At 44.9% G+C, this 22,952-nt stretch overlaps 1 protein-coding gene across 5 annotated transcripts in view; it reads right to left on the reverse strand.

The window, feature by feature from the left end:
* Positions 1 to 22,952, reverse strand: part of diaph2 (diaphanous-related formin 2) — a 688,393-nt gene that overhangs the window by 76,563 nt on the left and 588,878 nt on the right. The window lies entirely within an intron of this gene.

The raw sequence follows: 22,952 nt of genomic DNA on the forward strand, positions 1-22,952 counted from the left end.
TCCCCCTCTACACCAAATCTCTTCAGTGGAAATAGCTTTTAGATCAAATATTTTTTGTGTATGAACTACTCCTTTAAGGGAAGAGGCCCTGACGCCCTGCACCGCCCTCCCCCTTGAGTGTTCCAGAGTGGAGGAAAAGATACGCAGAGAAGAGCTAATACAGGCAGAGGAGCGAGCGGGATGAAAGCATCCGCTGATGGCCACTGACAGATACTCTTTCTGTGGCTAACACAGGGGAGCTAAGTGCTCCTTACCAAGATTTAGTGCGGAGCCGCTCAATACCCGCGCACTCCGTCACCGTTCCACCATCAGTGACACCGGGACCGACCGGGCCTTTAGAAGATAAAAAAAAACATTCCCCCCTTTTTTTGCCCCGCTATATACTCCTCCGAGTGCCCGGTGGGACGGGCGGAGCCACGCAGCAGCCTGGAGAGGTGGAGGCTGTGGGCACCACGAGAGGGGACACAGTAGAGAGAGAGACAGAGAGAGAGAGAGAGAGAGAGAGAGAGAGTTCGATAGAAAGCAGTGGTGTACAGTAACCACAGTAACAGTGTAAGTACATTTACTAAAGTACTGTACTTAAGTAAAATGTAGGTATTTTTTACTTTACTGGAGTATTTCCAATTTTCAATACTTTTTCTTCTACTCCACTACATCTCAGAGGCAAATATTGTACTTTTACTCCACTACAATTATTTGAAAACTTTAGTTACAAGTTACTTTGTAGATTTTGATTATTATTACAAAACATACATTAGACACTTTCATTATGCATTTGGGCCATTTGAAAATAGCAGATCTACAAGCTCACAATGCGTTGCGATGCGACGCATTGTGAGCTTGTAGATCCGCTATTTTCGAAAGACTTGAAATGGGACATTCTGCATAATGAGAACTTTCTACTTTTGGTACTTTAAGTGCATTTTGATACCAATACTTTTGTACTTTTACTCAAGTAAATTTAGAATTCCAGACTTTTACTTGTAACAGAGTATTTCTACATTGCAGTATTGATACTTTTACTTAAGTAAAGAATGTGAGTACTTTTTCCCACCACAGATGGAAATTGTGCTGTGAAGGCTGACGATACGGCAAGGCACGTGCACCGGGCCCACACCATGCACACATTGCAGCATATCGCTCAATGGGGGGGGGGGGAGGAAAAAAAAGGGGCTGGGAAATAAGCTTTAGGTCCTATATCTGGGTCGTCTATCTTTACCCCCGCCGCCCCCCAATACTAATGAGTCAGTGGGGCAGTGCTCTTTATCATTGGGTTCCAGCACAGACATTATTTTAAACTGGGATCATTAGGATGACTTATGGCCGAGCTGGAGACTTGGCCATCAATCCATGTTGCATACATGAGTGAACTAACTCTTCCCCAATGTTTACCATCGGGGCCACAGTGGCTCTCTCTCTGTCCCTCTCTCTCTCTCTCTCTCTGTGTCTCTCTCCTCATTCTGCTTACGGGCTGTGGTTGAGAGGTGGTTGTTTGGAAATGACTGGATGAGATGACTGCCTGCTTTCACCACCCGGCACACTCTCACCAGAGAGCCGGGTGGGTGCGATCAATCTCACCGTTTCTTGCACATGCTCAAAGAGAGATGACAGTCAGGGAAATTGAATTTATGAACACAACACGTTGACACAGCTAGTACATAATTAATTTGAGGAAATGCCACCATATCTCGCCATTACCGCAGAGACTCTGGCGGCGTGTGAGAACGTGTTTTTTTTTCTCATTTTTTTTTTTTACCCCAAGCCCTTCAAGCAACAAAGCCACCCAACCTGCAATCATTTACAGCGGCGAGGAAGACAAAAGACAGCAACAACTAAGAATAGAAATCTTTATGCAAATTCAACAAAAACAACAACTCTTCATTCGTACTTGCACTAATTTTTGTTCTCGAAAACTGTATCTCATTCCGTCTCTTTCTTCCTCAAGTCCTTCCCAAGGGCTGCTCTGAAATCAAAGTATCTGTTTCAGCCGTGTGCTGTGCTTAAAAGCAATCCCGATTAAATCAAGCTTAATTAGACCAGTTTTATCGGGAACAGAACCAAAGCAGAGCCAAGTAAGTGCTTATCTCAAATTGCAGTTGCTATACACCTCTGATAGCACCAGCTCATTGGTTTAGAAAGGGGGGCGGTATGGCGTTCACCTGCTTTGGCCCCCAAAGAGTAGGGCGAGCAAAATGGCAGCTACTATAACAGTATCAACTCCCGGGGATCATTAAGCCACCTCCTTCTCGTTATGTAGGCTAACAAGGACATATTGTACGTCTGACACGAAGCAGAACGGCGTAAGTGGCAGGTAAACATTCATCCTGCAACCACCTTGGCACGGGAAACTTTGTGACAGGCTCCTTCCTCACTGCCTTCTTCTTGGAGACCTAGACATCACAGGGGGCACCTGACACTTTGATCAATTTGTCCTACTTCTAGCTTAACTGTAGCACAATTCATCATGTGTAATGACCAGGACTAGAGGAGCCTTTCCTAGACTGGGGGTTCAGGGGAGGATTGCAGACACAAAAGAAGCAAAATGACTAAAAGGGGAAACATACTCCCCAGTCACCTGCCAGTGCTCCATTAACTATGTCCTATCGGGCCCCATGCAGCACCGACTCAAGCTAGGCCAGACCTCTGCTCTGCACCGAGGCAATCTGCAGCGACACGGCTTCCAGCCTGTGGGCCTTTTAGCGTCTAACTGTTAGACTACAAAATCCTACGTCTAATGCACAGAGGGGGGGGTGAATGCAGTCTTTACTTTATAGTCTTTACAATACTTTTTATGCAGTCTATAGGAGGGTCAGTCTGTCTGTGTCCGGGGCTAATAATCTCGGCAAAATGCTGGACCGATCAGCATCATATTTCTTGTGCACACTGCCAGTCTGTGTGTGTGTGTGTGTGTGTGTGTGTGTGTGTGTGTGTGTGTGTGTGTGTGTGTGTGTGTGTGTGTGTGTGTGTGTGTGTGTGTGTGTGTGTGTGTGCGCGCGCGCGAGAGAGAGAGAATGTACTGTGTATTTTTTCCACATATATTTTTTCTATTAAAATATATATTAATAACTTTATAATGGAAGTCAATGGGGCTCTAATCTGGCATTGCCCAAAGTTGGAGTCATACATATGTCATATGCACTCATAGACGACTAGGCTGCCCTAGCGCGTCTGATATCCTGTCTCCTCCCCCAATGTGCAGCATTGAGAGCCCTGACGTCACAACATTTGGAGCGCCGCCCACTGCACTCTGGTTGGTTGGGGGAAATCACCCACTTCCTATTCCAGGAACGTCAACAGGCTGGTCCAGGCTTTTATTTTTGAGCAAAACGCGAAGGAAAATAAAAGCCTGGGAGATCGAGGCTAATAGACGACTGGCGTCATAGATGACTGATATTAGCCGAGATCCACGGCTTTCCCATGTGGATCCGGAGATCCAGATGATTAACATTTTGGAGGGGAATAAAACTACAGAGTTAAGATCATTTGCGTGTACTTACAGTACACCTTTAGCGCTCCCGGCAAACGCTCCTCATTACCTAAAGATTTCCCACATTAGAAGGAGTTTTTTTCCGACTCGTTCCTGCGGTTCACCGTTGCCTTATTTTTGAGCTGTTAAACCTGGGGCAAATATTCATCCGCTTCTCATTAGGAGGAGTGTTGGATTGTGTGCCGGGGAATTACAGAAAAGCTAACCTTTTACGCCCTGAGATCTTCCTCAAGAGGCAAGATCCCCCGCGCTCACAGGAAATTGCCTTCTAAATGGGTTAAGATGGGCTAAGACCCGAGACATTGACAAACCCTCCCAGTGATGAAACACCTTGGCGCGGGCACCTCCACAGACAGCCCTTTGGGTCCTTTAATGATCTTATTAAAGTGAGCGGAAGAGGGGAACATGGCTGGTTGTGTTTTTTTGTGTTTTGTTGCACTTTTAGGATTTTTTGTTAAAACAGCAAAAACCTGGCCTGGGCGGCTGGCGTAGCCATCTGGGCACCTAGGCTGGTAATCCAGCCTGACAGCGTGTCGCGGGTTCGAGTCCCAAACCCGACGACCTTTGTTGCGTTTCACCCCCCCCCCCCCCCCGCCCTATCTCTCTCCTCATTTCCTACAGTCTACTGTATACCAGTGTTGATTTTGACAACAAATTTTGATTACATTTTTGTCATAGTCTTTTGAATCACATTCCATTTAGTTTTAGTCATATTTTAGTCATCTGAAATGATTGTAGATCTGCTATTTTCAGAGCGCAACACCAGAGCGCAACCAAACATAAAATGACATGTCTTTTAGTTCTACTGGATCTCTTCTCCACTAGTCCCTCACTAACATTTTTGTCTAGTTTTTATTTGTTGACGAAATTGTCAATATATTTAGTCTTAGATTTAGTCACCGTAGCTTAGTTTTTATGTAGTTTTCATCAGTGAAAAAAGGTAGTCGACGAACATTCGCATAGTTTTAGTCGACGAAATCAACACTGCTGTATACCTATCAATAAAGGCAGAAAAAGCCTCAAAACTATCTTAAAACAGCAAACCCTTTATCCACATGAACCTTATAGTGTCCCTATTCCGGGCAAGTCATAATAAGTGAACATGCGGTGAAAATAGGGTGAACATTCAGCAAAAAACAGCAGATCTACAAGCTCACAACGCATTGTGAGGTTTTAGTTTTCTGTAATCGGTAACAAAAATAAAATGGTTAAGAGCAGAGTAAAGCTCCACAAAACTCTACTTCCCAGAGAGAGAGATAGAGAGACAGAGAGAGAGAAAGAGAGGCACACTTGTTCTATATCTCCCCTTTCATCCCTTCAATCCTCTCATCTCAGCTCTCCTGCCACCTTGTTGCTGGCGATCAGCTGGTACCTGAACCCCGAGGCGGTGCCAAGTGTAACAGTGAGCCCTGGGGGGATTTGGCCGACTCTCTAATATATTTACGCCCCGGCACTATTACATTTTCTAATTAGGGAGGGATAACAAGGGGATGCGCTCTCAGCAGGACTGGCACACAGAAAAAAAACATTAAATCCTCACACATCAGATTAGCTTCTTCTCTACCTAAAAAAACACAAAGAAATAAACACCGTCTGATAGTGGAGAGGAGAGGCCGCAGCCAACAGCAGAGAGAAAGGGAGAGGAGAGTAAAAGTACCAATACTGCAATATAGAAATACTCTGTTACAGGGAAAGTTCAAAATTAAAAATGTACTTGATTAAAAGTACAAAAGTATTGGCATCAAAATGTACTTAAAAGTACCAAAAGTAAAAGTACTAAAATGTTTGAAAATAGCAGATCTACAACAGCATCTATAGCAGATCCATATCAGATCTATAGCAGATCTATAGCATCTATAGCAGAAAATAGCAGATCAACAAACTTGCAAAGGTATACAGAGCTATTTTTCCCTTCATGCCATTGATCAGAATTCATGGCTTGCCTTTCTGTGGCTTCAAACCTTCAATTTAAGGATCTCACCCCCTCCGAGTTATTGTACAGCACCGATGTCACTGTGAATCAATCACAGCACGCGCACACGGTCTGTATTTGTGGTTATTCGAGCTCCTTCCACTGCTTTTGTGGACCTAAAACATCAAGCCTATTGCCAAATTGCCCTCGACGAGGACACATGTTGCCTTATTTTAGACTATAGGGCACTGCCAGAATGCAGGATTATTTGGAGCTTACAGGGGGGGCAGCAACTGCATGATGGAGGTAGACTGCTGTATTCAGAGTTGAAACAGAGAGCATTTCCACCATTACCCAGTCGTGGGAAGAAGTACTCAGATATTTTACTTCAGTAAAAGTAGCAATACCACAATACAAAAATACTCTATTACAAGTAAAAGGCCTGTGTTCAAAATGTTACTTGTGTAAAAGTACAAAAGAATTGGCATCAAAATATACTTAAAGTACCAAAAGTAAAAGTACTAAAATGTTTGAAAATAGCAGATCTACAAGCTCACAACGCGTCACGATGCGACGCGTTGTGAGCTTGTAGATCGGCTATTTTAAAATAGCCTAGGTATAAAATAGGACTAAAGTGGTTAATTTATGTTTTATAATATAATAATCAATATCTGAAAAGTAACTAGTAACTAAAGCTTTCAAATAATTGTAGTGGAGTAAAAGCACAATATTTGCCTCTGAGATGTAGTGGAGTAGAAGTAAAAGTACTGAAAATGGTAAATGCTCCAGTAAAGTAAAAATTCCTCAAAAGTGTACTTATGTACAGTACTTGAGTAATGTACTTAGTTACTTTACACCACCGAGTACAGGAGAGGAGAGGAGAGGAGAGGAAAAGAGATGAGAGGCGAGATGAGGAGAGGAGATGAGTCAAGGGGAGAGGAGAGGCAAGGTGATGAGAGGACAGGAGAGAATACAAGATGAGACCAGACCAGACCAGATGAGAGGAGAGGAGAGCAGAGGAGAGGAGAGGACATGAGAGGAGGGGCAGAGGAGGGGGCATAGATAAATGTCACTCCTGAGGAAGAAAGCAGTAAAGGGTGGTTTGAGGGGGGAAGCCAGAAAGAGAGAGAGAGAGAAGAGTCACAGAGAGCAGATAGGGAGGGATGGAGGGAGAGGCAGATAAAGGGAGGGAATAAAGGAAGTGAAGAGGGCCTGTGAGGCTGAGGTTTGGTGCATGTGGAGGAGAGAGGGTCATTGAGAGAGAGACTAGTGGAGCGAGGAGAGACATGGGGTCATAAAGCTCCCTCCCAGATACTTGACGACCCGAGCCCACTGACATTTAATTATTTCTACAACATACACTGCAGTATGCAAGCAAGTGTAGTCTCTGTGTGCGTGTGCGTGTGTGCGTGTGCGTGTGCGCGTGCGAGTGAGCAAGCAGACACACAACACAAGCTCAGGCACCGCAAGGCTGCATATACCTTGTTATTGATACATGTGCATTATTTATTTATAACGGTACCGGCTCTCCATGACTAATGCCAACCAACACAAGTCTAGCAATGACAAGCCCAGTGAATTTATAGCTCTGTAGTGCAGACCACGTTGTGTGTGTGTGTGTGTGTGTGTGTGTGTGTGTGTGCGTGTGTGTGTGTTTGTGTGTGTTCCAACTGGTGTAAACAGAGTGACCTATGCTCATGGCCACTCAAGGCAGGATCACTTAGAGGTGTCGGAGGATTCTAGCCAAAGCCTGTCCAACGGACCACTAACGCATTTCAACAGGCTCTGCTGCACAAAAAGACATCGTTCATTCAAGGACAACTTAAGCCCCGCGTACTGTAAAATAGGCGAGCTTGTAGATTGGCTATTTTTGGCGTGCCACGCCAGTGCTGAACTAAGCATAGTAAAATTACTTGTAGGTGTTTGTGTTTCATATTCCTGACAGCTCAACGTGAGATGTGAATGTGACTGAAGAAGCACAGAAGCTGTCGCATAACGACGGTTACACGGAGGTTCTGTCCCAATAAGCAGAGGGCCTCGGTATCCATCTAGATGCGGCGGCATGCTCCCTCTTTAAACACCGAAGGCCCTGGCATCCCTATAATTATGCAGCAGTGTCAACAGAGCCTGTTCATAAATTCAATTTGCTATCTGTCATCTCCTCTCCATGTTGTGCACCGGGAGAAAAAACACACCGGATCGATTGAGAACTCAATTTCTGATGGCTCACATGCTACTAGCCCCCTCACAGGATACTTGGGGGAAAAGAGAAGACAAAGAAATGCTCAGAATTCTAAAGGCTTGTGTCTGATGTGTGTCTGATGTGTGTCCGCTGCACGCTGCCTCTGCGAGGACGGTACGTGCGTCCGATACATAATGAGAAGGGGCGGCTCGTGACACCATAAGTGCCAGGAGTATAACAGCCAAGCGGTGGAAAGTTATCCACGTTCAATGATGTCATTATCATAGACTAAATAAAAAGGGAAAAAAGAAAATACTTGCATTTATGTATTTACTTCGATAATGATATTTTTTATAACAAAAAATGTACAACGCTTTGTGAGCTCGCAGATTGGCTATTTTCGCTATTGGCCGTACGACAAAGTAGGCCTATATAGGGCTTACGTGGTTAATAGCAATATTTTTTGTAACAAAAAATGTACAATGCTTTGTGAGCTCGCAGATTGGCTATTTTCGCAAAGTGTATATAGGGCTTACGTGGTTAACTGCAACATTTGAAAACAGCACACGCATCTTTGGTAAAAGCATGCATGCGTACAAAACAAATAACCACGCATTACAGTCATATTATGTGGCATCTTCAGCTGCTGCCCGCAAAACACATTCTTTTCCAATTTCCACAGAAGCGAGGCGAGCGCCCCTCCCACAACCGAAGCAGTGTTTAACGGTTTAACCAAAGAGAAAGTGGATATTGGAGAGATGTCTATTACATGCCGCCTGCTCGCCTTCCAGTGGACGATTCCCGACTCTAATTTGCGACCGTAATGAGATCTAATGAGAGCTTCCAGGCCCTGGGCTTGATGAGTTGAAACCACTTTGAGGGGGAGGAGCTGTGCTCGAGATTACCCACAACCCCCCACCCCCCTCCCCCCCAACACCCGCCACGACCGCGGCAGAGGGGAGAAAAAAAATAACGTCTGTATGTGTGTGTGTGTGTGTGTGTGTGTGTATGTATGCGAGTGTGTGTGTGTGTGTGGGGGGAGGGGGGGTTGGGGGGCAAACAACAAGTTCCTTATTTTCCTGCTGCTGTGGATTGTTTTTGAACACATTTGAGCCCATCTGTTCCCCCACAGAAAAGTCACCTGTGCAATTAACCTGGAGCATTAGCCGTGAAACAAAGGCTGGCATGGTGGGAGAGAGGATGGGGGGGCAGAGACCGCTCTATGGCCAGGTGGACAGGCGACAACAGCTCTCGCCCTACCCTTCCCTTCCTCTTCCCTTCCCTTCCAGTGTTGCCATCTATCTATGCTTATTATAAGCGACTTTGGGCTTGTTTCCTGATATCTTTTGTTTTGTGCCAGGGACCCCCCATACAAGATTTGTGTTGTTACTTCTTTTTTTTCAGATTAGTTTTGACGCGACGCGTCGTGAGCTTTTAGATGTTCTATTTTCAAATAGCCGATGTACCGTATATAGGTTTAAAGCTCTCATGTGGCCTAATAGTCGCTTCTTTTTGGGCTGGTTTTCATAGACCTGATTGCTCGTTTCTCTCGCAATCAGGTCTGGCAACACTGTTCCCTCCCCTTGCCTCCCTCGCTCCACATACACCTGGCTCTCTGGAACTTTCACACCTGAATTCAGCCTCACGTAGAATTAGACTAACACGAGCGTCTGCATTATTCACCGTGTGTCCGGCCTGTGCCTTGTTGGGAGCTGTCCTACTGTCTGGCATGTAGACACACTCCCCCCCTCCCCCCCGGGGGGCTCTGGACAGACAGGGAGCATTACTGCCATGGAGAGAGCGCAGGCAGAGAACACACACATGCCCCAGAGGACAGTAGCCTCCGTGCACCTGTTAGATATGCCCCCCATTCGCCACCCTGCAGAGTCCAGCCAGTCAACCCTGACACAGTGACCTGAGAAACTTTCCAGACAGGCCACAGAATGTGTGCGTGTGCGTGTGCGCGTGTGCGTGTGCGTACATTTGTAAAAAACAGCAACTAAAGAACACCAGAGACAGTAAAAACAGAGACTTGCAGTCTCATGAACTTGCAGTAGTTGTTTAAAGTAAACCATTTTGATGCACTGTGGGCAGAATTTTGGATAATTAAAAAAACACGTTCTGGATCTGAAGATGCAGTGTGTCAGGTTTGGTAGCAATTGATCCAAAATGAGGAAATTGCTTTAATTAGTTGTACAGTTACCGAGTCATGGACTTCATAATTCCTGCCAGCTCGCAGCAGCATCTGAACAATTTGGTGAAAGTTGCAATTTGGTACAGAAGCACGTACTGTATGACTGAGTTATTATGACTTGTGTCTTGTTTCTTTAAGTTTTAACCACTTTCAACCTGGTCTCCCTATTTTTGGGCATGTCATTGTAGGGGAAAATCTTCCAAAATGTAAAAAAAAAAAAAACACTGTCACATTGGGACGGGTTGTGAGGTTGTAGATTGGCTATTTTCACTATTCGTTGTACAACAAAGTATATAGGACTTAAGTGGTTAAACTTTAGACCAGATGTCTTCATCAGGGGGTCCGGGACCCCTCGGGGGTCCTCAGAGTTACTACAGGGGGTCCACAAAAAAAAAAAGTTCTTACATTTTTATCCCGCAATTTTTGTAACCCATTTTTTTCACCCGGTGCCAATTTCCTAAGTGATCCTGGGCGCTACACCAGCCTTACACCAGCGCTACACCAGTCCCCCACAGCCTAGGGAGGCCAGGGCCGAGCTCATGCTTCCTTCAATACATGAGAGCCAACTGACCTTCTTGTCACCTGACAGGGGGGAGTTTCCCCGGTAGGACGTAGCGCGGGTATTAACTACCCTAGGAGACACGGGGAGAACATGCAAACTCCACACAGAGTAGGCCCTTTCATCAACCCCACCTAGGGTATGGGCGCTGATGACGCGGAGGAGAGGACACGCCCCCCAGCGCCCACAGCGTCCCCGGCGGGAATCGAACCCAGAACCTTCTAGCTGTGAGGCGACAGCGCTACCGACTGCGGCACCGTGCCCCACAAAAATCCTTTTCTGATAGGATGTTGTATTTTTTACATTAACCACTTGAATCCTAGCAGCCCTATCCTGAGGGGAACATTAGCCGAAAATAGCAGATCTTGTAGATCTGCTATTTTCGACCCCTGCTTTAGACGGTTGCTGTAGTGCCACCATTAGGACTATCAGTGTCAGGGCCTATGTGCAAAGTTTAGTTGGTTTTCATGCATGACGGATGAGGAGGACGACGACGAAGAAGAAGAAGAAGAAGAAGAAGAGTAAATAAACTACGAGGGGCCAGTGGCAGAGCTGCCCAGCCCCTAATAGAATAAAACAAGCAAACGGCCCAACATCGACGTGGATAAGGGAGAGGGAAAAAGGGACGAGGCCTCTAATAACGCCTAATAAAAAAAGATGGATCTCCCTGTCGATTGTTTGGGACTGTTTTACTGTAACAGCTTGATGTGCAAACCCACTCATGTCCTCCTTAATGTAATTAGGGAAGCTCCCACATCCCCCCATTCCGGGGAGAATGGCCGCGCAACCACTCCTCTCGTCTTTCCATGAGCCCCAGTGTGGCGCCAAGTGGGAGCTGGGGGGGGGGTGGGGGGTGGGGAGGTGGCTGGGGGGGTCAAGTGATGGTACAGAGAGAGAGAGAGAGAGAGAGAGAGAGAGAGAGAGAGAGAGAGAGAGAGAGAGAGAGAGCGAGAGAGAGAGAGGAGAGTGGTTCCTGAACAAGGAATAGAGGGCTATTGTGGGGGGGGAGCTGTGTGTGTGTGTGAAGGTGTGTTGTCTCTGGCATGCAGAGTCCCCGGGAGCTGAAAGGAAGAAGAGCGATGGCGCTGGTCCACGGGAGATTGAGAGGGGGAGAGAGAGAGAGAGAGAGCGGAAAAGAGACGTCGGACGTCTGCGAGGGAGAGATGAAAGTGGATTAGCCGCCGTGGCAATTTGCATTCCACGGCGGCGGCGATGAGCTTCCCCGCGTCGCCCCCGAATAGCTGGATGATGCATTAATAAGTAAACAAACCAAAACAAAAATAAACCGTCCATCTGGATGGATGCTGCCAGGCCCCCAAGTGAGAAAGACAGGGAGGAGGGGGGCGGGGCGGGATGCTGGAAATGGAGAAAGGGGGGTGTAAGGCGCTTACAATAGCTCACACACACACACACACCCACCCAACCCCCCCTTCCATCGTTTAGGCCTACTTCTACCCTCTGCAGGGCCCCCCATCCTCTTCTTTCTGAACCATATTGCAAACACCATCCAACCAACCAACCACATGCTGCTGGCATGTTTGCCCAGTAACACCAGCGACACACCAGGGAGAGAGCTCCAGCCCCGGCACTGACAGATGTTGGGCTGACACACTTTTCTCGAGGACCACATGGGGGTCACACGCGTGTCACGTAGCCAAGCAGGGCAAAGGATGGGGGTTGGTTGTTGGGTTGGTGACGGCGGTGGGGTTGGCGTGTGGGTTCTCTGCTATCGGGGCGGGGTTGGGGTTGACAGCTCTGCGACTCGCGCTCATATACCGCACACTGCCACTCCTCTGTGGAAACGCAGGATGAACGTGTGGGAGGAGGATTGTCACGAAGGCTTTGAGTGATACCAGTGTACATTTGAGGTGTGTCAACCCCCCACCCCCCTCCCCCCAGACAGTCTGACGTCTCTCTCTCTGCCACTTTCTCTCTCGGCGCTGCGTGTGCATTTTGACGAGCAAAACGGCGAGAAACGCGGCTTTCCGTATTGAGATAGCATCTAAAAAAAAAACTGCGGGAGCGCGGATCTCGTTCGTGCCAGCTAGTGGGCGGCCGCTACAGCGTCTAGGGAGGGCTAAGTGGATTTGACAATGAGATTTGATTTGATGGGTCTTTGTAGTGAAGAGTAATTATGTTTGATTGACTGTAAAGTGACTGGCGATGGGTCCAGATCTAGGCGGAGAAATGATCAGAGAGCTTGGACCACCCACAAATTAATGAGCGAGCCTGAGCTTCTGCTGAGTTCAATGAGGGGAAAGCACAACATTTACGAAAGAGAGAGGGGAGGGAGAACGTATAGGGAGTGGTGTGTGTACGTGTGAGAGAGAAAGAGAGAGAGAGAGACTATAGCCTACTGTATGTAATCTCTGATGCATCTGCACTGTGACCTTAGGGAGATACCAATTTAAGTTAACAGGCTCAAAGTGATTAGGGCTTTAAGTTGCACCCTAATTAGGGCCTCTTTTGTCTTACTCTGGATACAAAACGGGTCGCTGCTAAATAAGAAACCTTATTCAATGTGACAATTTGATACATTATGCAAAGACGAAGACGACGACGTGGTAAAAAAAAGTGTGGGGAAACTATTCCCTGGGGTTATCTTTAATTGCCAATGAAATATTTATCATTGAATAATCAAAGGCTTTCCAATATAGGAGGGGTTCTTTTCTTTTTTTTGTAGGGTTGCAGATTGTGCTGACGTTTATTTATGAAAATGTATTGGAAATGGTGTAATCTGGGGAGATAATGGACTAGCTTATTGTATCACCTTCACTAACGAAAAGTCATTTCACAGCAAATCGGATGGATTTAATACTTGCATGTGAATTGTTTGGCAAAGATGCTCTCTCTCTCTCTCTCTCCATCTCTCTCGCTCCCTCTAAATCTCTCTCTCTCTCCATCTCTCTCTCTCGCTCTCTCTCTCCACATTGCTCGCTCTCATCAGAGGCCTGAGAGCTGAGAGGTAGTCAGTCATATTTCTGTGTGCCATCTCGCCTTGAGGCAGATTTCAGATTCGGAGAGGAGATAGAGCGCAATCTAATATGCCGTTATTTATTAGAATTGATGTACTACAGCAGATAAAGCATGGGTGCCCTTGTTTCTGTCTTTCAAGGTAATGAGACAGAAATTCACAGCACAACGCCATCCTAGCTCTGGCACACTCAGGAATGTCAGCGCGTGCCTTGTGCGTCCTGAACCCCCGGAATCCCCCCCCGGCTTTGGAATGAAACAGAGTAAACTACAGAGTAAAGAAGACCCAAAACAAATAACCAAATTAATTTTCTGGTGTCAATAAAAGTTCTCAAGTGATCCATGTGCAAATATGGTGAAAGATCCTTCTTTTTACTCTCTTATCAGAAGCAGTGGTGTAAAGTAACTAAGTACATTAACTCAAGTACTGTACTTGAGTACACTTTTCAGGATTTTTTACTTTAAGTGTTTCCAACTTTTACTGGTTGTGACAACGCGTCGCAACCCGTTGTGAGCTTGTAGATCAGCTATTTTCAAAAGATTTTTAACATTTGTTACCTGTGAAATGGGTAATTTTACTATTGGTTCCTTAAGTATATTTTGATGCCAATACTTTTACTCCAGTACATTTTTTATTCTGGACTCTTACTTGTAACCGAGTATTCTTACATCCTGATCCTTCTACTTAAGTAAAGAATTTGAGTACTTCTTCCATCACTGATCAGAGACAGTATGGATGGTCACATGATGTCAAAGGAATATCACTTCAAGCAACAAACAGGAGCCTCGTAGCCTGGGTCTTTAATCACATTCTAGCACGGCCTGTACAAGTTTGCTCGTCACGTTCCCCATCAAACATGGAGTTCAACTTTATACCCTCCTAAAACGCAGGCTTCTTTTCACAGGCCAAGTCACAGAAGAGTCAGTATCTCTGCCAGGACCATTCTTTATTTAACCCACTTAGACCGGGGAACGCATCTGTGTGTCATTTTTAGATTTCTTTGGGCTATTCAAAAATAGCAGATATACAAGCTCATAGCGCGGCACTCGGTGCCGCGCTATGAGCTTGTAGATCTGCTTTTTTTGGAGAAAAAAAATACATGCAAATGTGTTCAAATCTTTGAATATATATATATTTTAAAGCAAACGTTTGTACCTCAAATCTTTGGTTCTGGGGGATTCTACAAATGTCTTCTAAATCCTAACAGTTTTTTTAAAAAATGTATTTGGCCGTGGACCCCCATCTCAAAATATTTTGTTCCAGGGACCCCCAGAAGTTGGAACAGGGTCAAAAATGTTTGCTTTCAAAATGTATTCAAAGATTTGCACAAAAAAAATCAGGGAAAAAAAGCAGATCTACAAGTTCATAGCACGGCACTCGGTGCCGCGCAATGAGCGTGTATATCTGCTATTTTTGAATAGCCAAAAAAATGCTTAAAATGACAGATGCGTTCCCGGTCTTAAAGGGTTAATCTCCGTCTCTACGATAATAAAGTATATCTCGTCGTCCCCCCGGCTGATATTGTTCCCCGTTTGTCTGCCGCCGCGCTGTGGGGACACCGAGCGAAAGGTAAGAGACGACCTTTCTCCACCGCACAGCCCCGGCCTGTCAGCCCTTCTCCATAATCACCTATCCGGCATCGGGCCGCGCGCGGTGCAGGTATACACACACCGACACCGGGCCTGGCGGATTTGGCTGTCACTGTCGCCCACTAGCCAATCAATCATCCTCTCCTAGCCCTGCCACTCTTGACAGGGTTTCTGCCAGCCAGCCAGCTCCTCCACAGCACAGCCGTTTGCGCACGGACGACGTCTCACTTCCTCCCCTATAGCGTGTCATGCTAACATGCGCTCGAATTTGCACAATCTGCATTTAGCGGCGCGGCAGTCGTTCTCCGTTAGCGCGTCGCTGAGGCTGACATATACTGTGGTGTGTGGACAATAGAGATGCGCGGATGGTTTTTTTTTGTCACCCAAATCCGCGTTTAGAAGTTCATTATCCATCCGCCATCCACCCGCGGTAATTATATCATCCTATTTATAGATCCGCACCAACCGCACCAAATAATTGTTAATTTCCTGACGTTAGTTTTCTTATGAACGATGTTACTCACCACTGTCGCGATGCAGTGACTGTATACAATCCACAACCATGGTAACAACAAGCGCACGTCTTCATTAAGTTACTTTCGCTTTCGACCACTTTGTTGCCATGTCGGCTTTTTATAAGCTTTTTATAAGCGACTTTTGGGCTTGTTGTTTGGCACTTGTTTTGGGCTTGTTTTCATAGACCTGGCTACTTATTTCTCTCACAACCTGGCAACACTGGCTGCCTGTACAGCAACATGTAGTGAGCGGCTAATTTGTGCCTGGTGTAAAATGACGTAATATTAGAATACTACAAACGCACACACGGTGAAATTTCGTGCTTTTTAAAAGCTATTATAGGCCTATAGATTGATATAATTAATTTAATTCCCGCATTATTTCACCCGCGGTTTATCCAATATTAATTCAAAATTATATTTGATTGACCCAAATCCACCCAAACTGCGGTTAACTGCGGCAACCGCGGCTAGAACCGCGATCCGCGCATCTCTAGTGGACAAGCGGCAAACACACAAACACAACAGTGCAGTGAGAGATGCAGTCGCACGGCCAGCAAGTAGCCTGTGCTTCTTTGACTTACTATAGACCAATTATTTGTTTACTAACTTTGAGACTGGACGCACAGGTGATTGTTTCATGCAATCAATTCTCAACCTGTTGTTTTTGGGGTGCGCTGGTTTCAGCGCACCCCGACCCCCTCTTGTGCGATGGCTAGTGAGGCGCGTCCTAGCGAGACATGACAGAATGGGTTTCATTTGGAGACGTTTGGAGCCAGTGTGACGTCGTCTGTTATGGGGTCTATTTAACCCATTAAGACCTGGAACTGTGTCATTTTTTGATTTGAGCTAAAAAGCATTATTTTACACTTTAGGCTATTCAAAAATAGCAGATATACAAGCTCATAGCGCGGCACCGAGTGCCGCGCTACGAGCTTGTAGATCTGCTATTTTTGAAAAATCGTGAAAATGTGTGCAAATCTTTGAATATATATATTTTTAAGGCGAACATTTTTAACTCAAATCTTTGCTTCTGGGGGGTCCCTGGAACAAGATATTTTGATGGGGGTCCGCGGCCAAATACATACAATTTTGGGGGTCCTTGACATGAAAAAGATTGAGCACCACTGATATAGAAACATACGTTTTTCAGAATACTGTTGGGATTTAGGAGACATGTAGATTCGGCTTCAGGTCTTAATGGGTTAAAGGCGCTGACTAGAAGGCGTCAGAGGCTCGCGTCAGGAAACGCACCCATTGTTTAGTTTTTTTTTTTACGGCTGTAGACACACTGGAGGCGTCAAGTGGGTGTCATCAAAACAGTCTTTCAGAGCACAGTGCTATTTCCGAGCGTCGACACTTTTTCACTTGTATTTTCACATGTTTGACCATTCTATGTTACATTTTGAGAATTACTAGGTCTGTCTGTGAAACTATTGTAGGCCGTCCTCCTTAGCGGTGGCATCAGCGCTTAGAACAGCAAAACGTACGAGGAGAATGAGGTAAAAACATTACCCATGTTCTATATGACGGCAAGTTCAAGAGCTTATAGCTTTGCCGGTTTCGGGATACAGGCAAGAACGGAAAGAAGAGAAACATAGTACAACAAAGTGAACAGAATAGAACTGCCCCCACACACGCTCGCTCACGCGTGTGTTTGTGTGAGGGCGTTCCGGTCGACGTGGTGCGGCTCGGTTGAAACTATTAATAACGATATGTGGTTAACAAGTGCATGCATGTCACTGACACAAGTGTCACTCACACTTTCTATCTGGCAGGGCCTTAAGGCTGTGAAATGGAATGTATGCATTTATTTTTTTTATAGATAAGAGCTTTATTGATCCCGCGGGGGAAATTCAGTTGTTTATGGCAGTGCAGCAGTTATGAAAAAACACAGCACAGATACAGCAAGTAGATACAGCTACGAGTAACAAAAAAAGAATACTAATAATACAAAATTAAAAGGAGCGAGCAGGTAGTAAAGCAAAGGATTACGAAAAGATGTACCAGAAACCAGGAAATAGTGCTGAAATCTTTCTTGGCCCTCAGCATTAAGTATGCTTACTGTACTTGTATTCACTGCAAGCAAGAGTGCTAGAGGTTGACAAGGAAGAGACATAAATAGAAGTTTTGGAGGCCGTCAATTGTTGACATGCAGGCCAATCTCAGTAGAGAGACTCGTAGAGGTGTGGAGACCTCATTCTAGAAGGCCTCTCTGAACAGGGAAAGAAATGGAAAAATAGATGACTATCAGCAGCAGCAGGAACGTGGCGTATGGGGGGGGGGGGGGGGGGGGGAGAGATGCACTTGGAAAAGGAGACTCTGTGATAAAAGGAAATGGAAATCACATTCAAGGGTAGTAATAATAGGGAAAGAAAATCGGTCACTCTGACCCAAAGCGTTCACTTGAAATCCTGTAAACATGTTTGGCACTTTGAAAGGACAAGGATGATTGGAACTGCACTTTTCTATTAATGAGTCATTTTAACGCATGGCCAGGAAAGCTGTTGGGTGAGCAGTTTAGCTTAATTTGGGTCACTAAGTGGGATAGTATTATATTCAACATGACTGTACTAATGCAGGTCCCATTATTAATGCAATTATCATTGCAAACATCTAACCAATTTTTTTTTTAAGAAAAACATATTTTAACACATTGATTGCCAAGATCGCATCGATGCGTTCTTTCAAATCCATCGCTTGAGTGCCAGCAATTCAAAAGAACGCATTGATGCGTTATTTTGAATTTTCATTGTTTAATCTGTGATCGCACGGCTCTGTTTATTTCTCATCAGCACTTTCGCTTTCCACTTACGTCACACTCACCCGGAGCCGGATGTAAAACATTTTTTTCATTTCCGGGTCACATTGTTTTTCTCCGGTCATTTTCGTCCAGAATAGGGAAAAACACATTTTTTCACACGGTATAAAAAACGAACGGACAGCTCAACTTCTATTTTCTTTGGTCCGGGTGACTAACAGTCATCGTCGTAGTGTATCACATCGTTTTCAGGCCGATCAGCGGATCAGGGATTGTCGAAAACATAACATCCTGTGAATGACCGGATATGACGTGGGCCTGTTTGGGAGGGGGCGAGCGAGGTGATCAATGTGTGGATTTGCTGCTCTCTACTGGTGGAACTGTCGTACGTGCTTAACACCACAATCAAAGAATTTATTTGAATGAAAAATTACAAAACAAAAAAACATTATGAATAAACTCTGGCAGTCAATGTGTTAAGTACAGCTCGGTAAGACCCCTTCAGATGCCAACAGACAAGAACAAAAATCACTTTCATTCTTCACAGTAGGAGCTAATGAAGATGGAACATGGGCAATAATCATCATAGAAAGAAATATATATTTTCAATACGAAATATACTGCTACTGCTTCATTGTGTAATAATCCCACAGTGCAAGGCAATAGGCCTGCATTCCGCTTGTGTCCGCAAGCTCTTGCAAAAATAGATTGACCTGGCTCAGTGGGTTCACGTGGCGAAGAAAGATCACTTGCAGAGCTAAGAGTGAATCAGGAAAACAGCATTCTGGCAGACCCACCACCTTGTGTGTGTGTGAGTTTTAATACAACCTGCTTGAGGTTTTTGACTTTGCTATACGGTCGGGTTGGTTTTCGGGGGTCAAGCAGTCTTCTTAGCCGGCGATGGCAAAGGCAAGAGTATGATATTACATCAAAGTTCCTGGATGAATTTGAAAGTTGTTCTAAGATCAGTCAACGGGCAGTAAGCCAAATCCTTTAAAATGCTGTAGTTCAGGCAGTCTACTGTACGACCAATGTGCTTATTCCCGAACATCTAGTAGCCTACAATATAGGCTATATACTATTATTACAATCATTATGGTCATGCACATGGCTACATATTTAATGACGAACGCGATGCAAGAACAGAGGACGCACAACAGATGAGCGCAGAGTCAGAAACACACACACACACACACACACACACACACACGTACAGAGATAAACAGTGCAACAGGCTTTTTCTGTGCGCGGTGTTCTTCTGTGCCGTGCTGGTCGGTGACGGTGACAAAATCTCTCTGTGTGTCTGTGTCTGACACACACACACACACACACACACACAGTCTGACTGGCAGCGCACGATTTACACGTGATCACAAACACACACGAAGAAACCCACACGCGCACTCTCGATCACACACACAGACACACACACACACACACACACACACACAAAAGAAAGTCATTCGCTGAAAATACCAGCCGTGTGTTCCTGTGACTCGATCTCTGTCTAGCCCTGACGCGCACACACATGTGCAATCACACACACACACACCCACACGATCACACACACCGTGCGGTCATGGGCAACTATAGCCAAGGTGCCCAGACCGCAAGGCCAGCGGTCTGGGCTTATTTATTTATGTTTTGAAACTTTTTTCTTTCTTTCTTTTTGACAATAACGACATGCCCGAAAATATAGGGACGGCGCAGGTTGAAAGTGGTTAATATGCCAAGTCACATAGCTCTCAGAGTGGCCTGTGTGCTGTCCGGCTCTGTTCAAAGCTCAGTGGACTTGACTTGTGTTTGACTTGAGGGGGCAGACACTCTGCCCCAGACGGGGGGCACTGACCCTGCTGATGCCAGCTGAGTGGAAGGCAACGGCGGCGCCGCCGCCCGCACGTCAGAACTGCCCGGGAGAAAGTACCCAATCACAAATAAGTACATTTACTCAAGTCATTTTGAGGTGTTTTTACTTTACTGGAGTATTTCCAGTTTTCAGTACTTTTACTTCTACTCCACAACATCTCAGAAGCAAATATTTAAAATATATAAAACTATGCTATACTAGTTACTTTGTCGATTTTGATTATAATTACAAAACATACATAAACCACTTCAACCCTATATACATTTCGGCCATTTGAAAATAGCCGACCTACAAGCTCGCAATGCGTCGCGATGCGACGCATTGTGAGCTTGTAGATCTGCTATTTTCAAAAGATTGTTATAAAATGAATTTGAAAACTTGTGAAATGGAACATTCTGTACTTTCTACTTTTGGTACTTTAAGTACATTTTGATGCCAATACTTTTGTACTTTTACTCAACTAAAATTTGTATTCCGGACTTTTACTTCTAACAGAGTATTTCAACAGTGCAGTATTGATACTGTTACTTAGGTAAAAAATGTGAGTACTTTTTCCCACCACTGCTAGTAGACACACTCTTTGTGACATTGTTTTATGCGTCGCAATAACAAAAAAGCCCTGCTTTAGAGACAGAAGGATTAGTGCGGGGGTCCAGGGGGGCTCTGTTCTAACAGTGTTCACCAGTCACTTTCTAGCCGAGTAAAGCAATTTAGCGAATGCTGAACATCTGGTCAGTCCGTGAGAATATGGAAATCCACTTAGAGCAAAAATTAAAACAAATGGGAGCGACCGGCTAATGATTTCATAAGCAATTTCCCATATTAGTATTTCTAATACTTCACAAGGAAAACAGATTTAGCACGGCACTCGTCTCCTGCATCAGTCATCGTGCAGGGCGCCCGATGTAGAAGCACGTGTCACTGCAACTTGCTTGGAGGAGCACGTTCTCAAGTTTCAACGGCTGGGTTGTTAGCGGGAAAGAGGACTTTTTTTATCCGCCGCTTCCTGAAAGCATTTGTCCACCACCCCCCCCCCACACCCTGTCCTGTCCAGCCCCCCCCCCCCTCCCCCCCTCCCTCCCTCCCTCCCTCCCTCCTCCGGCCTATCGCCATCCTGGTAAAAGCTAAATGAATTAAACTCATTAAATATGCATTTCATTGTTAATCATTTGCATGTGAAGCGGCTTAGGTTCTCCATTTATGAAATTACTTAAAAAACCTAGCCCGCCGCTAAAATAGCCCTTTTGAAATTGCATTTAAACACACTGGTATAGATTCCATCTACGATAAAAAAAACATATTTCAATGGATATAATTCTCGCAATATAAGGCCCATATGTTTGCGCCATCTGCCAGTGTTAAAGGATTTGTTGACACAACACATTTCAGGGCCAGCACTATAATCAATATACTGTTATTCTCTGCAGCTTAGGTGTTAAGACCTAGTTTGGATTAGAAATAATAAAACCAGAGATCTATTTCTGCCTTTCCACTGCCACAACCCCCCCCTCCCCCCCTTTGCAGAATGAATGTGGGGAAATAGTTGGATTAGATTAACCCATTAAGACCCCGAAGCTGATTCTATAAATGCCTTCTAAAATCCTAAACATAGGTTTTCTGAAAAAAAACAACGTATGTTGCTATATCAGTCAAGGACCCCCAAAATTAGATGTATTTTTGACCACGGACCCGCATCTCAAAATAGTTTGTTCCAGGACCACCCAGAAGCAGAGAATTGAGTAAAAAGAAATTGTTTTAAAAAATATTATATTCATCGATTTGCACACATTTTCACGATTTTTCAAAAATAGCAGATCTACAAGCTCATAGAGCTCAAGCTCATGAGCGGCTAATAATACATAGCTAAATCTAAAATGTCGCAGACGCTTTCCCGGTTTTAACGGGTTAATACACAGTGAAAAAAGAATGAAATAAATGTCTTCGGCACTGTTACCGTATGCTGCCTTATTTTCATCAGCCTGTTGGATGGCTGACGCCAACCATGAAATATTGATGTGAAAAAGTCCTAACTTCTCTTAGTGTCTTGAAGTACATATGGAATTCTTCAGCAGTCGGGCTGTCAATGCTCCCAGTTGGTTATGAGAGAGAGGAGAGCCAAGGCTCTCTCTCACCCAAGGCTGTCAACTGGAAGGTGGGGGTGTAAGGGGGGGGGGGGGGGGGTGGAGACTATGCAATGCAAAGACAGGGAAGATATATGCAACAAGAAAACACAGGATGGATATACTACTGGCATGTGTGTTCCAAACCAAAGAGCCTGTGAGAGGGTAGCAGGGAGCGCTACACACAGGAGACATACAGTAAAACACCACCAGCAGCATCTCTTCTCTAGCCTCCATAACCTGCTGCTGATGCTGCTTGGCTGAGGTTCAGCTTTCCATCCATAGGTTCCACTTTTTTTTTAAATATATACGTTTAAGTTAAACAGCTTTTGATGGATTCGTACAGTCGCCGCAGTTTGGAGAGCCTCTTTAACCCTTTAAGACCGGGAACGCATCTGTGTGTCATTTTAAGATTTCTTTGGGCTATTCAAAAATAGCAGATCTACAAGTTCACATGAACTTGTAGATCTGCTATTTTCGAAAAAATCTTGAACATTTGTGCAAATTTGAATATATATATATATATCTGGGGGTCCCTGGAACTAAATATTTTGAGATGGGGGTCCACGGCCAAATACATATAATTTTTGAGAACCACTGATATTATAGCAACATACGTTTTTTTCAAAACAACTGTTTAGAAAACATTTGTAGAATCCCCCAGAAGCAAAGATTTGAGTCCCAAATGTTAATACGCATTGCGAGCTTGTAGGTCGGCTATTTTCAAATGGCCGAAATGTATAAAGGGCTAAAGTGGTTAATGTATGTTTTGTAATAATAATCTAAATCGAC

Source organism: Gymnoscopelus braueri, assembly GCF_963280865.1.
Source record: "Gymnoscopelus braueri genome assembly, chromosome: 20".
In the NCBI taxonomy this organism is placed as follows: Eukaryota; Metazoa; Chordata; class Actinopteri; order Myctophiformes; family Myctophidae; genus Gymnoscopelus; species Gymnoscopelus braueri.